Below are 13,429 nucleotides of genomic sequence, written 5' to 3' on the forward strand. Positions count from 1 at the left end.
GTAGAGCTATAGTAGGGCTACAACTTTGATTTAGAAATCAATAGCTAATTCTCAACGGATCCTGAGTTATATCAAGCCAAAGTTGGCCCATTCAAACTGAAATTGCATTTAGGACTTAGCAAATTTTTCAAGAGTTGAATCCACCTTCAAAGCTGACTTATGGGTCCTTTTTGAACATGTTGTGCACATTTTCATGACTTGGCTTCTAAACAAAGTTTGTTCCTTATAAAATTTGCTACAACTTTGTTTTAGGTTGCTCAGACATGCAAACATCCTAAGCTACACTTTTTAAACAGTCAAACAAAAGGGTTTAGGGGTCAAAATTGGTCAAACCATGACTTGGGAACCTAATTAGTCAAAGTGATCAACATGAACAATGTCCCAAATGACATTCTAGGTGTAACTAAGTTACTTAAAAGAATTTTTAGCCACACCATACATTGGTCACACAAGAATCAAGCAAGGTATGTACTGAAACAATGCAAAACACATGAAATGTTACAATTGTTTTATAGTCATGTTTCACATGTTTCATGATCTTGTTGCATAGTATTAACTAACTTTGTTTCACTAAAGTGAGTGGCACATGTTGCACTTAAGTGTTGCACACTTTTCATTTCATAATGGAAACAACACACATGAAACATAACGATACGTTGCAATGTTTCAAAAACATGTTTCATGTGATATAAGCTTATGAATGAATGAATGATGCTCATGTCCATGAAATGCAAGTACAAATGTGGAAGTCAAACACCTGAGGTGTTACAGAGCTCATCTCTCTAGCAGAAGTGGGGTTGCAGGCAGAGGGGGCTGAGGAAGACACTGGCAGACTGAGCGAGCTCATCGATCTAGCAGAGGTGGGCTTACAGGCGGAGGAGGATGACGAATCGTTCTTCACTCAGGCCACAGTGGTCGTAGATGAAGCGGAGGCCGCTTACTACAGGCGACAGGCAGATCAGAGCAACACAGGTGAGCCTAGCCACAACAATAGGGTTGCGGTAGAGGATTGGTACTCGGATGATGAGTTGCTTACTCAATATGTTTCAGACTGAGGATTTGAAAGTGCATTTGCCCCCTATGTCTACTATCAGCATGTACTTCTAGTATTATTATGTTGTTTAATGTGGCATAGTATTTAACTTTTCATTATGTGGTTGTTTTCTTTATTTATGGTCTTAATATTCCGCTTAATATTATAGACGTATTGAAATGTGAACACGTGCTGCAAATAAAACCTAACGACGTATGGCATTATATAATTCAACACATAAAACATATGAAATGGCATGTGAGAACATGTACCAAACTAGGGTACAGAGTTTCCTTCGACTAAACCTAACATGCCTTAGGTAATTAAACCAAACAACAAACACATAGATGTGGCATGTGAATAAGATAAAGTCATCCTAGTAGTGTGGCCACATAGCAAATTGTGTTGCACCTTCTCCATAGTAGCCTCCCGTTGATGTTGGTGGTAGTGGCGGGGGTGATGGGGGAGGCCCCTTGTTCTTGTGGCTAGGGCAGGTGCAATATGGATCATTGCAAAGTGCCTCCTATAAATCGGCACCATTGTTATTGTTGTCATGTCCATCGTCCTTATAACCGCTACGAACTTCCCTTTCTAGATCGAAGACACGGTCCTGCAGGTAGTAGATGTACTCCGTATGTAGATAAATAGGTCGAGGATCGACCCACCTAGTGAACCCACAATTTTCTTCGGCCAAGGAAGACTACAATAAGTATGTTGTGTAAGTTATATAGAAGAGGAACATATTGAAGAAACAAATAGTAATAGCAATTACCCATGCTCGCGGGTATTTGAAGAAACAATGACCTCCATCTATTCCCTCGGTGAACATCTGCACTAGGCAATCCTCACTATACATGCATTTTGGTCACTCTTCTTTCCTTTCATCGTATCCTCGCAGTGGTGCCTCTTTGGTGAAATCACTTTTGCTCTCAACTAGGAACCTGTCATAAAGAGCTTCCTCAAAGAAATTGGGACTAAGAGGACCCTCCCACCTAATGGTAGCTCCCTTCCCCTTTCCTCTCCCTCTAGATGACCCTCCAGACATTGGTACTACAATGAAAGAAAATGCTGAGGAGTGTTCTTCTTCCTTGTTGTGTGTGTGAATGAGAGGGAGTGAGGGGTTATTTCTAGGTTGAGAGGAGAAATGGATGCCTCTCAATGTGCCATGTCAGCGATCCATGTGCCTCTTCACCTCAGCCCTTGGATCAAACAATCATAAGATGGATGGTGGAGATATAGTGGAGTTGTGCTTCCTTGCATGCCAGTACTATGTCAGTGAAGTGATAAATCGTTGCTGTCCTTGTATCTGAAAAGTCTATTTTTATTGTCTCAAAAGCCTAGATTCATTCACTGTTGCTTGGTAACCCTAGATTCATCTACAAAGCGTGGTAACCCTAGATTCATCTATGATTGGACTATACACGTTCTAATAAATTTACATTTAATCTGTGTACTACATTTATGCCTTTTTAGCAGTGTAGTATGATTAATGATTCACGGAAAAAATTCGCAAGAGTTTCCCTTATTTTAGGAGCATCCACAGTTACAAACAGAGACATCATTATATATTCCAAACATTTAATCATCCAAGGAGCAAAATGCAACCACAACAAACATCACAACCAACATACCATGTCCTGCACAGTCCACAATGTCCATATAGTCCCAAATAGTTATAGAAAAGTAAATACAAAATCCATAATAGTGCATACTAACATCTACCACAACCATCACTGCCTCCTACTCTTGCCCTTACCCTTATGACTGAGAGTGCTCGTACCTAGAGTGTAAGGGTCACACGGACGGCGTCACCTAGTGCCTGGAGGCAGTGTAGGATGAGTCAAGGGAGCGTCATGGAGCTGAGAGGGGCCAAGCTCCTAGCCTCTTGCCCACATCATCGTCGTCTTACTCGTCCTCGTCCCTGTCCCCTGTAGCTGCTTGGCTAGAGGAACCCAAGCCTCCTCTACCTGCGGAAGGAACATACACGTCTTGCGTCATGTCTGTCCTACAACCACAACGACCAGCCGCACGGCATAGCCGACATGACTGCCTCTGTTGTACAAAATTATGTTAACTAAAAGAATCTAACGTATTAATGATATGTTTGAAAGAATATTTTTAATCTTACATCCAGGAAGCTAAGCATGTAGTCGTCCCTGACTCTCGGCCGAATGCGCTCAATCTCTTCAATGGAGCATTTGAGTGTATTGCCCTGCAACAAAGTTCTCAGTAAGAACGGAAAGCAATAGGTTTTATTTTCTTTTGTATAAGAATCTAACGTATTATAAGGGTGATACGGCTCGAAGGTGGCACTAACTAAAATAGATAACTCTTAATGTCGGTCCAAGAATGCCTAATGTATTGTTATGCAACTTAACGTAGAAAAATAAGGCAATTGACTTACCACTCTGTCCAAGATCGGTCCTGCCTCCACCTACCTTCTTGCATGAGTAGATTGGTCGTACGCCGTGTCTTCATTGTCGGAGGACTCAATGTTGGTGTGTCGCACTGTACCCTCAGCCTGCAACGTGTCGCACGCTAGTACCAAGCTTGGTACCGCCTGAACTCACGGTTCATGTGCGGCTCGTTGTTGTCGTCCACGTTGTTGTGCATCTCCTCCCATTGCTCAATGTAGGACTAGCGGTGCCTCTCCCAGTCAAAAATCTTCTTGTTCTTCTGATGATCCAACCTATACATATGTCATCGTTACTTGAATCCATGTACATGTCACCATATTAATAGAAATGGACCATCACGAGACATTTGAAATATCAAAACACTTACTTGTATAAGTCAACGCCAGTCGAGAACGGAGCCGTAGGCCAAAGTTGTCTCACTCCAAATTGGCGTGCAACTCTATCTAGCAGGTGGAACTCGACAGCATAGAAGTAGATTAGAGGGCACCTCATCCTATAGAAGTCATCGTCGAACCCATAAACGTTGCTCAACTAAAAAGGAAATGCGCCCTCTCCACCGTACGACTCCCACTCTACCTGCAACATGTCCAAACAAGATGTTAAATGGTATACTAATCCTTTTCAAACCAGCATGGGAAATAAAATTTACTTACACTAGATGCCGTTAGCGTGTCTAGCTTGTTCATGAACTCAATGTACGCCCGGTCTAACCTCACTTACGGAACCCTAACCTGGTCCCAAAGGTACGCCCACGTCGGCTGCCAACTTGGAGGCTAACCTTGGAACCACTCATGACAAGCCAGAACCTCTGGACTGCCAACTAGAAGATGAGCCCACATCCATAGCTGTAATAGGTACACGCATCCACCAAGTGATGCGTTGGACGAAGACCGACGACACCCCTCGCATAGCTGCTAGTATAGAAAACACAAGACTGCAGAGCCCTAGCTGTAGTGACTCGCCTGGTCCCAGTCACTGAGGCAGTGGATCCATATCCAAGACGCACTGTCACCCATGGCGTCGGGGAAGAGAACATAGACAAATAGGTGTAGGATCCACGCCCTGCAGTAGTACCCAACTGTCTCCTCATCTGCCTCCTCGGGGCACTATGCGAACTCTTCCCGTTGCCAGGAGATGAGAACTCCAGAAGTGCGAGCCCCTTGCTCGCCAAGCTCACGCCCAAGGAAGGCCTCCACTCGTGCTCTCCAGCCATCTGACCTGCACTACCCGGTGACTGGATTGCCGTGAATTCTTAGGCCTAGCATCTTCTGATAGTCCTGGAGCGTGACTGTCATCTCCCCAAAAGGTAGGTGGAAGCTGTGAGTCTCTAGCCGCCACCTATATTTTAGACAAAACAAGATTACTTGTCAAAAAGTCAAGTGCATGAACAAATGGCCATGAATGGAGGCAATGATTTAATTTAATACCTGTCAACCAACATAGTTATGGCCGCTGAGTTGAACTTGGGCAACCCATGACGAACTTGAAAAGAGATGACATCCAGGCTAGCTCTTTATAGGAAAGGAGTGTACCTGTCGTCTTACCGCATGTCCAAGAACCCACTATGGGTTCTAGGACGAAGGAGCGGAAGGTCCTGCATCGAATAAAACATAGTCTTCTGTTACTTCATGAGCACATGTACGCTCACCAAATTTTGAACAAAACTTATAGATTATTACCTTCCCCAGCGCTATGAGACATCCTCGGTGGGTCGCCTCGTACATCGGGTCGAGCAGGTGGAATTGCACCATCCTACAAAAAAATGAATGAATTAGAAATTCAATATACAATGAAACATGAACTTAGAAATGTATAAGTAATTGACACAAATACAAGCATAAATTGAGACATGCATAATTAATTAAATGAATACGACAAATATAAAATAATAAAATCAACCAATAGTCGCACTTCACTAATCTGCCAATGGTAACTTCGTGAATTGTGGCCAAGTCTACCACACTTGCCGCACTCATACTGCTCGGGATCAGTAACAAATGGAGTTCCTCTCCCATGCCTTGTTCTTCCAGATATCTGATCCATAACCATCTTGTGCCTCGTCCTCTGCCTTGATCCACGCTTGTTCCAACGGTAAGCTAGATCCACAATGTACTTCGACCCATCATATGGAGACCACTCTCTAGGGTCCCAGAAAGGCATGAAGCGGGGGCTCCATGTGTGCACAAGCGTGTCGACACTGAACTCGTGAGGTATCCTGATCTCGATATTATAGTTGCGATGCCTAGCTGCTGCCACCAAATGAGAACATAGAAAGTGATACTGCCTTGGTTTACCACAAGTGCATTTGAAATCTTAGAGGACAACCACATGCATCCTCGACTCTCGGACCTCACCGTTGGACGTTGTACCGCCCCTATGCTCGTCCGGATAAGTCCCTGTGGCATGGTCAAAGCATGTAACCTCATGTGTGACAACCCTTTCTTTTGCCTTCTCTAGGTGTGCCTTTGGTTTCAGAGCCCATATCTCTCCATCACTCCGCAACTGCAATGCATGGGCATGTCCATCGTTGAACCAGGCAACAAGCTTATAGAAGGTGAATTGAACGATTGCATTCACAGGCATACCACGTATCCCTAATAGCAACTTATTGAATGACTCTGCCATGTTGCTGCACTAAAACTCATACCTCCATCGACCAACGTCGTGAGCTCTCGTCCATTTCTCCAAATCCCTCATCAAACCTGTGAGCCATTGTCTACCTTCTATATTTGATGCGGTTCTGACCTGCTCCAACTTTTTCTGAAAGTACTTGTCCTCAAGCTATCGATCAGCCTCCTGGAACAGATCAAAGTTACCCTTCACACCATCCTTTCGGAGTAGATTCTCAGCAAGGTGCCAAGTACACCAACGATGGTGCAAAGGTGCATACCCCTCTATCTGCTCTCACATGACATTAAGTATGCCCTAGTGCCTATCAGATATGATGCCAACCTCCCTGCCAGGCCCAACCACATGTATCTGGACTAGCCTCAAGAACCATCCCCAACTATCATTGTTCTCCTTCTCAACCAAAGCAAATGCCAAAGGAACCAACTTGTTGTTCGTATCACAGGATATGACTATAAGAAGTGTGCCCTGGTATTTGCCAATCAAGAATGTACCATCAATGGAGAAGATGGGACGATAGTGCCTAAAGGCCTCGACACACTGAGGGAAGCACCAGAAAGCATGGAAGAATATCTGCCTCCTATCCTTCCATGCATTTGGTTTTGGGATGTACTCATAATGCATGTCTGGATTCACCGCTTTGATTGCATTGAAAAGAACTGGCAGCTGCTCATACCCATCCTCCCAGTCCCCATATATCATCTTCCACGCTCGCTGCTTAGCCCTCCATGCTTTACCATAAGTTATCACATAACCTCCATACAACGCTTCAACGGTCCTGATAATTGTCCTCATCTTCATGTTGGGTTCACCCTGTAAAATTCTCATCAACCGCTTGGCAATGAGGGTAGATGTCAACTGCCGATGTCTTAGTGTTAGCTCATGGTTAGCACAATTGTGTGGCCTGACAACTTTTGTGATCTTCCATTTTCCGATGACCTGTTGCTTCCTTGCACAAACCCTCCATGGGCAGCGTTCCTTGTCACACATAACTGTGTAACGGCGCTCCGCATATGAATGCAATACCTTGTAAGGTCTCTTTCATATCACTGCAAAAGCCGGCAACAACCTCTTCAATGCAGGGAGGTCATTGAACACCCTCCCATTCTTAATTACCATGTTAGGGCCGGCCTCAGGAGCTTCTAGGAGCTCATCATCACGTCCTTCTGCACACGCCTGATCGGAATGAGCAAGATCGCTGAACTTGTGAACTCTTGGATCACGACGGCCGGGAAAGATACGCCTCAGCATCTCAACATCACTCTTTGTCAGCTCTCCAACAGGGCGATCATCATCAGAATCAAGAGCCTTTGCCATCTCATCTGGCTCTGAATCATGCATAATTTCAACACTATTGGAGCCATGGAATCTATCTCTAAAGTGCACTTGCGCAGCAACAGGGGGCACATTCACATTCTCAGGAATGTCTCCTGCAACATAAGTAGAGAAATGAGGAAAGAATGAAAGAAATAGATGTAAGGAAGGGGGTAAGCTCCCAAAAACCATGCGGTTAAGACACTTACTCGGATGATTCTGTGTCAAAGGGATCTCATGAGGAGGATCTGCCATGAAAACATGAATCTGACAAGCATCTCCAACTACCGCATTGGGGGCATATTGAGCATCGGGAACCGTAGGTGCAATCTCCACATTAATATAAGGTTCTGGAATGGGAGGGTCGATGTGTGCCTGCTGATCCATTGGTGGGGAAAACCCATGAGGAATGGGATCAGCTAACACCCGACGCACAACCACATCCAAATATTACAGCTGGCTCTTCATAGCCGATCTCACATAGTTCTCCCACTGATCCGCACAACCAATTGAGATCATTCGCCTGAAGATGTTGAGAGGAGAACCTAGGTGCAGTACACCATCAACTGCAATGCCATCATCTCCAAGGCAATACAGCTCCTTCCGAACCCTTGCAACCATTTTACTAAATGAAGGCCTATCATTGAATAGCACAGGCACGCTTTGCATGTCAACAAACTCAATATATCCATAGCGACCGCTTTCAATGGTGCCTCCATGATATATGGTCACTAGGTTGTCCATCTAGTTCAAACACGTAACGAAACACATGTCCTTTAATCCAAATTAGACGATAGATAGTACCTAACAAGAACTTTCTAACTAAAAACTAAGTAAATAAGATAATAACTACGTATATATACAGTGTACTCACTAAATAGCTAGATCATATTTAGTTAACTAAATATATAACTACATATCTAAGTACCTATCTAACTATATCTATGTACCTATGTATCTATGTTTCTATCTATCTACATATATATCTCACTAGATCACTAACTAAATCAACTACCTGAGTCATCATATTAACTAGTAAATAACAAATGCCAACTAAATAGGTACATTACATATTCATAATTTTTACCTTTCCAATGACTAATCCGCGGACGTCGACGGAGTCGTAGCGGACGACGGGCGTGGGTCAGGTCGACGATCGGGGCCGACGGTGGCACGACCAGCCGCTGCAGGTGCCGGGGCCGGCGGTGGCGCGCGGGATGCCTGGCGCTCCGCGCGGCGAGTCCGGCTCGACGGGCACGGGAGGCACGGCGGCCGTGGCCGAGGCCGGCGGTGGAGGGCGGCAAGGCGGGGCGAGGCCAAGGCGAGGAGACGACGCGGCGCGGGCGTAGGAACCGGGGCGCGGGCGCAGGGGCGTTGGGCACGGCGCGGCGCGGGGGGGGGGGGGGGGGGCGGCTGCGGGGCGCGGTGCTCCTGCATGGCCTCGGGGCGGCCATGGTGGCGCTCGGCGGTCTCGGGGCGCGGGCTCGGCGAGGCGCGTGAGGGCGAGGGCGGCCGGTGGAGGCGCGTGCGCGGGCGGCGGCGGAGCTCGGCTCTGCTCTGCTAGGGCGAGAGAGGGAGTGGAAGAGTGGGACAGGGGCCATACGTAATAAAGGCTTGGCGCTAGTCACCCTGGCGCCGAGCTCGACGCCAAGATCTACGGCGATGTATTTGTGAAAAACTTAAAAAAGGCTAAAAAGTTAAAAAATCGGTAGATAGGGTCACCTGACGACGATGCTTGATTTTCATCCATTACTCGACAATGGTCCTCATAGAGACGCTTGTACGCTGACCGGACAGATTACAGTCCATGTCTTTTTGGTTCCCAGGCCCAGACGTCATCTCCCACCCCCCTCACCGGAGTGCAAAGAATGGCTTGCACATCTACCGGTATAAAGGTTTGTCTGATCAACTCTACATTCCATCTTCCACTTGGGGTTAATAAATCAGCTACCAAGTTCACCTGTGGATCATCAGCTCTGGTGATCGGCCTCCCCTCAAAATGGCTTGGGATCCACCGATCCTCCCAGATCCTCGTTGAAGTTCCGTCTCCAATCCTCTGAATGAGTCCCTTCTCCAGCACATCCCTCCCTGCCAGAATCGCCCTCCAGGTGTGGCTTGCCTCTTTCGGGTTGCCGCCAGGAAGTCGGAGTCGTGGAAGTAACGACCTTTGAGTGCCCTTGCACAGAGCGAGTTTGGGTTCTCCAGCAGTCGCCAGCCCTGCTCAATGTTGAACAGGTTTAGGTCTCGGAAACCCATCCCTCCTAACGGTTTCGGTCTTGTGAGCAGCTCCCATGGCTGCCAGTGAATGCGACGGCTGTCTGCATGGCTGCCCCACCAATAGTTGGAGATGACTGACCGCATCTTCCGACAGGTATCCTTCGGAATCAAGAAGCAGCTCATCGGATAAGTAGGTACAGCCTGTGCAACTGACTTCAGGAGCACCTCCCTACCTGCACAACTTGCTTCCCGACCACTCCAAGTTCCTGTCAATCCTTTCAGCCTATTCGGCATGTACTCAAAAGCTTCCTTAGTCGCTCGTCCCAACGCCGTTGCAGCCAGAGGAAGATGAAGAGGTCGTCTGCATAGACAGACGACCGATACTTGATGGTATCACCCGGCGACGGCTGAACTAACAATCGACGTCTAACATTTCATTGTCTCAACTGAATTGTAATGCAGCAACTTTCTTGTTGATGTTTCCTCAAGTTCAAGCTCTTATCTTTATTTATCTTTCTTGTAACACTATACAGTCTAGTGGTTGACTCCAAGTAGCACCTCAACCCTCCCTCACAGACAACCAATAAAATAATGGTAGGGTCACTTATCTTTCTTGTAATACTAGCATTTTGCAAAAAAAGGTTCATATATAGTCTAGTGGTTGACTCCTGAGTAGCACGTGAAACCTTCTTCACTGACGATCCATAAAATAGTGGTAGGGCGTCACCTATGATAGTGACAGGACGGGGAACTAGATGGCAGTGGCCTATTAACTCCGGCCAAAAAATAGAGTCTTTATGAAAATCATGCGGGTCAAACTTTCTCAACTTTGATTAAATTTATAGAAAATACGAGCAACATTTATATATCTAAATAAGTTTATTATGAAAGTATATTTAACGATTTACCTAATGATACTAATCATGTATCATAAATATTAATATTTTGTTAAATATATCTGGTCAAAGTTAAAAGTTGTTGACTTTTTTGGAAGCGAGAATGACTCTTTTTTTTTTGACAGAGGGGGTAGGTTACACCGAGGAACTAGACGGAGAACAGGGGTTCTCAATTAGGCTTTGTTCGGCTAATACATAAGCCGGCTGATAAGCTAGATGAAACTGTTTTGTTGTGAGAGAAAAATACTATAGATTCTAACTGATAAGCCGGCTGATAAGTTCAAGCGAACAAGGCTTGGTCTTTCCCCGCAGGCCAAGTAGTGTTTATCACCTTTCGCCAAAGCTACTAGGACGAACAATCCAAATTTCATAAACTGATGTACTATGCTCCACAAAAAGTAGAACATAGTTCTAGAAATAATGCACAGAGCTTAACTCCAATGCAAGGCAGTTTTTAGCAGCTAAAACTGTTACTTAGGGAGATGTGTTACATGATTGTCCTATATATAAAGCTAAGAACAGCATACCCTTTCCACTAAATTCTTTCAGAGCCTGATAGAGCCACACACTGCTAAGAATAGACTGCTGTTGTGTGGTCGCAGAGATTCTTTCACCTTGTTCAGGATAGGAAGGAAAAATATATACAATAGAACAATTGGAGACCATCTGAAACATTTTTATAATAAAAAGCTTAATCATGTCGAATACTAAAGTGATTACTGAAATTATGGAGCAAAAAAGAGCAGAACAATTGCGAATCCCAGCCATGTTGTTGGCGCCGGCTGTCGGAATGGCTGGACTGACGGCGATCTACAACGCTCCGGCGTCCGCGCTCACCGCGGACACGACGTCGCTCACCCTCTTAAACTCGTAATCACAGAGAACTCACGGACATGAGAGAATGACGCTGCCAAACGTTGCAGCTTTTCTGGTCATCGTTGTTACTCTTTATTCGCGGTGATTACACGGTCTAAGACCCACGATCTCCCCGCCATACGCGCTCACGCTGCGTCGTGCCCGCCTTGTGCGCGGGAACGGTTTTTTTTCCTGCGCGGCATGGCGGCGATCACTCCTGGCCGCACTGTGAACGCAGCACGGTTCTGGCTCACACACCGCTCATCTCACATGCAGCTAGCTATTCTTAGGAATGTAAACGTGCAACTAAAATGCAGCACCTATTTACAGAATGATCAAAGAATGCACGAGATTCAGTTCAACATTTCACCCCCTAATCTCGCTGCACCTCCACCACGCCTAGCTGCTGACGAAGCTCGACGAACCTGACATGCCCAAGCGCCTTTGTCAGTATGTCTGCAAGTTGTTCACATGTGCTCACATGATCAATATCGACCTCTCCTCTATCAACACAGTCTCGAACAAAATGATACTTAGTGTCGATATGTTTGCTTCTGTCATGATGTACTGGGTTCTTGCTTAGAGCAATTGCCGATTTGTTGTCAACTAGTAGCCTCACCTTTGGTGCCTGAACTCCTAGCAATTCACCAAGAAGCCGACTGAGCCAAATGCCCTGAAAAGCTGCATTTGCACTGGCAATATATTTAGCCTCGTAGGATGAGAGTGCTACAACTCTTTGCTTCTGTGACACCCAGGTCACCAGACTTGTCCCCAACAAAAACATTGAACCACTTGTGCTTTTTCTGTCATCGACATCACCGGCCAAGTCACTGTCACTGAATCCAACCAATTTAGTTTCAGTAACACCCAGCCTCTTATACACACAGCCATAGTTCATTGTTCCTGCCAAGTATCTGAGAATCTGCTTGACTGCTGTCCAGTGTCTTGCTCTCGGATCTTCCATGTATCTGCTAACAATCCCGACAGCAAAGGCGATATCTGGCCTTGTATTCACCAGGTATCTCAGGATTCCTATTATACTTCTGTATTTTGTCTTGTCAATAGGTGGTGACTGATCCTTCTTGCTCAATTTCAGTCTATTTTCCATTGGAACACTACAAGCATTGCACCCCTTCATCCCTGCCTGCTCCAAGATCTTCAGAGTGTATGAGCTCTGACATAATGTAGTCATCCCATCCTTTTGTTCTACCTGAATACCCAAATAGTAACTTAGCAGCCCTAGATCACTCATACTGAAGCTGCTCATCATCTCCTTGAATGCATTAATGATTGCCTCACTTGACCCAGTGATTATTAGATCATCCACATAGACCCCCACTAGGAGCAAGCCTGTCTTATCTGACCTTCTTCTATACACAGCATGTTCCAGTGGGTTTCTTACAAAGCCAAGCTTCAACAATTCTTTATCCAGTCTTACATTCCAAGCTCTAGGAGCCTGACGCAACCCATATAGTGCTTTCTTTAGTTTGAGCACCTTTCCACTGCCATTCTTGACAACAAATCCAGGAGGTTGCTGTACATACACCTCCTCACTCAAGTCACCATTCAGAAATGCCGATTTAACATCCATGTGATGCACTTGCCATCCTTTCTGTGCAGCTAAAGCAATCAATAGTCTAATTGTCTCTATTCTTGCCACTGGGGCATAAACCTCTTCAAAATCCACCCCTCACGCTGAGCATACCCCTTTGCAACTAACCGAGCTTTATGCTTAATGATCTTGTCATCTGGATCTCTCTTTACTTTGAAGACCCATTTTAGGCCAATAGCTCGGTGGCTTGCTGGTAGTGCTGTCAGCTCCCAGGTCTTGTTGGTCTAAATTGAGTTCATCTCAGAGACCATAGCTTCCCTCCAACACTGCTCATTCAGTGCCTCTTCTACACTTCAAGGCTCCTCTACAGCAAGGTAGCATAAACCACTATACTGAAAATCCTGGACCTCATCTGTAGTGTCATAGATACCTTCCAAAGTTCTGCATCTCACTTGCCGATCTTCTGAGTTTCCTGAATCAGTAGGTGGTGTTGCAAACACAATTTCTTGCTCTGTAG

At 45.6% G+C, this 13,429-nt stretch overlaps 1 long non-coding RNA gene across 2 annotated transcripts; it reads right to left on the minus strand.

The window, feature by feature from the left end:
• Positions 1-2,667: 2,667 nt before the first annotated feature.
• Positions 2,668-11,415, minus strand: LOC136463206 (uncharacterized). 2 transcript variants are annotated; one of them, XR_010760937.1, is made up of 8 exons: positions 11,033-11,415; positions 5,130-5,202; positions 4,878-5,044; positions 4,104-4,788; positions 3,818-4,026; positions 3,438-3,722; positions 3,162-3,245; positions 2,668-3,000 (listed from the first exon to the last, which is right to left on the minus strand). It is a non-coding gene; the product is annotated as an uncharacterized lncRNA (long non-coding RNA). The 2 variants fall into 2 exon arrangements; XR_010760936.1 differs by lacking the exon at positions 11,033-11,415 and adding an exon at positions 8,480-9,190.
• Between the last annotated feature and the right edge of the window lie 2,014 nt (positions 11,416-13,429).

Source organism: Miscanthus floridulus, chromosome 7 (assembly GCF_019320115.1).
Source record: "Miscanthus floridulus cultivar M001 chromosome 7, ASM1932011v1, whole genome shotgun sequence".
Lineage (NCBI taxonomy): Eukaryota > Viridiplantae > Streptophyta > Magnoliopsida > Poales > Poaceae > Miscanthus > Miscanthus floridulus.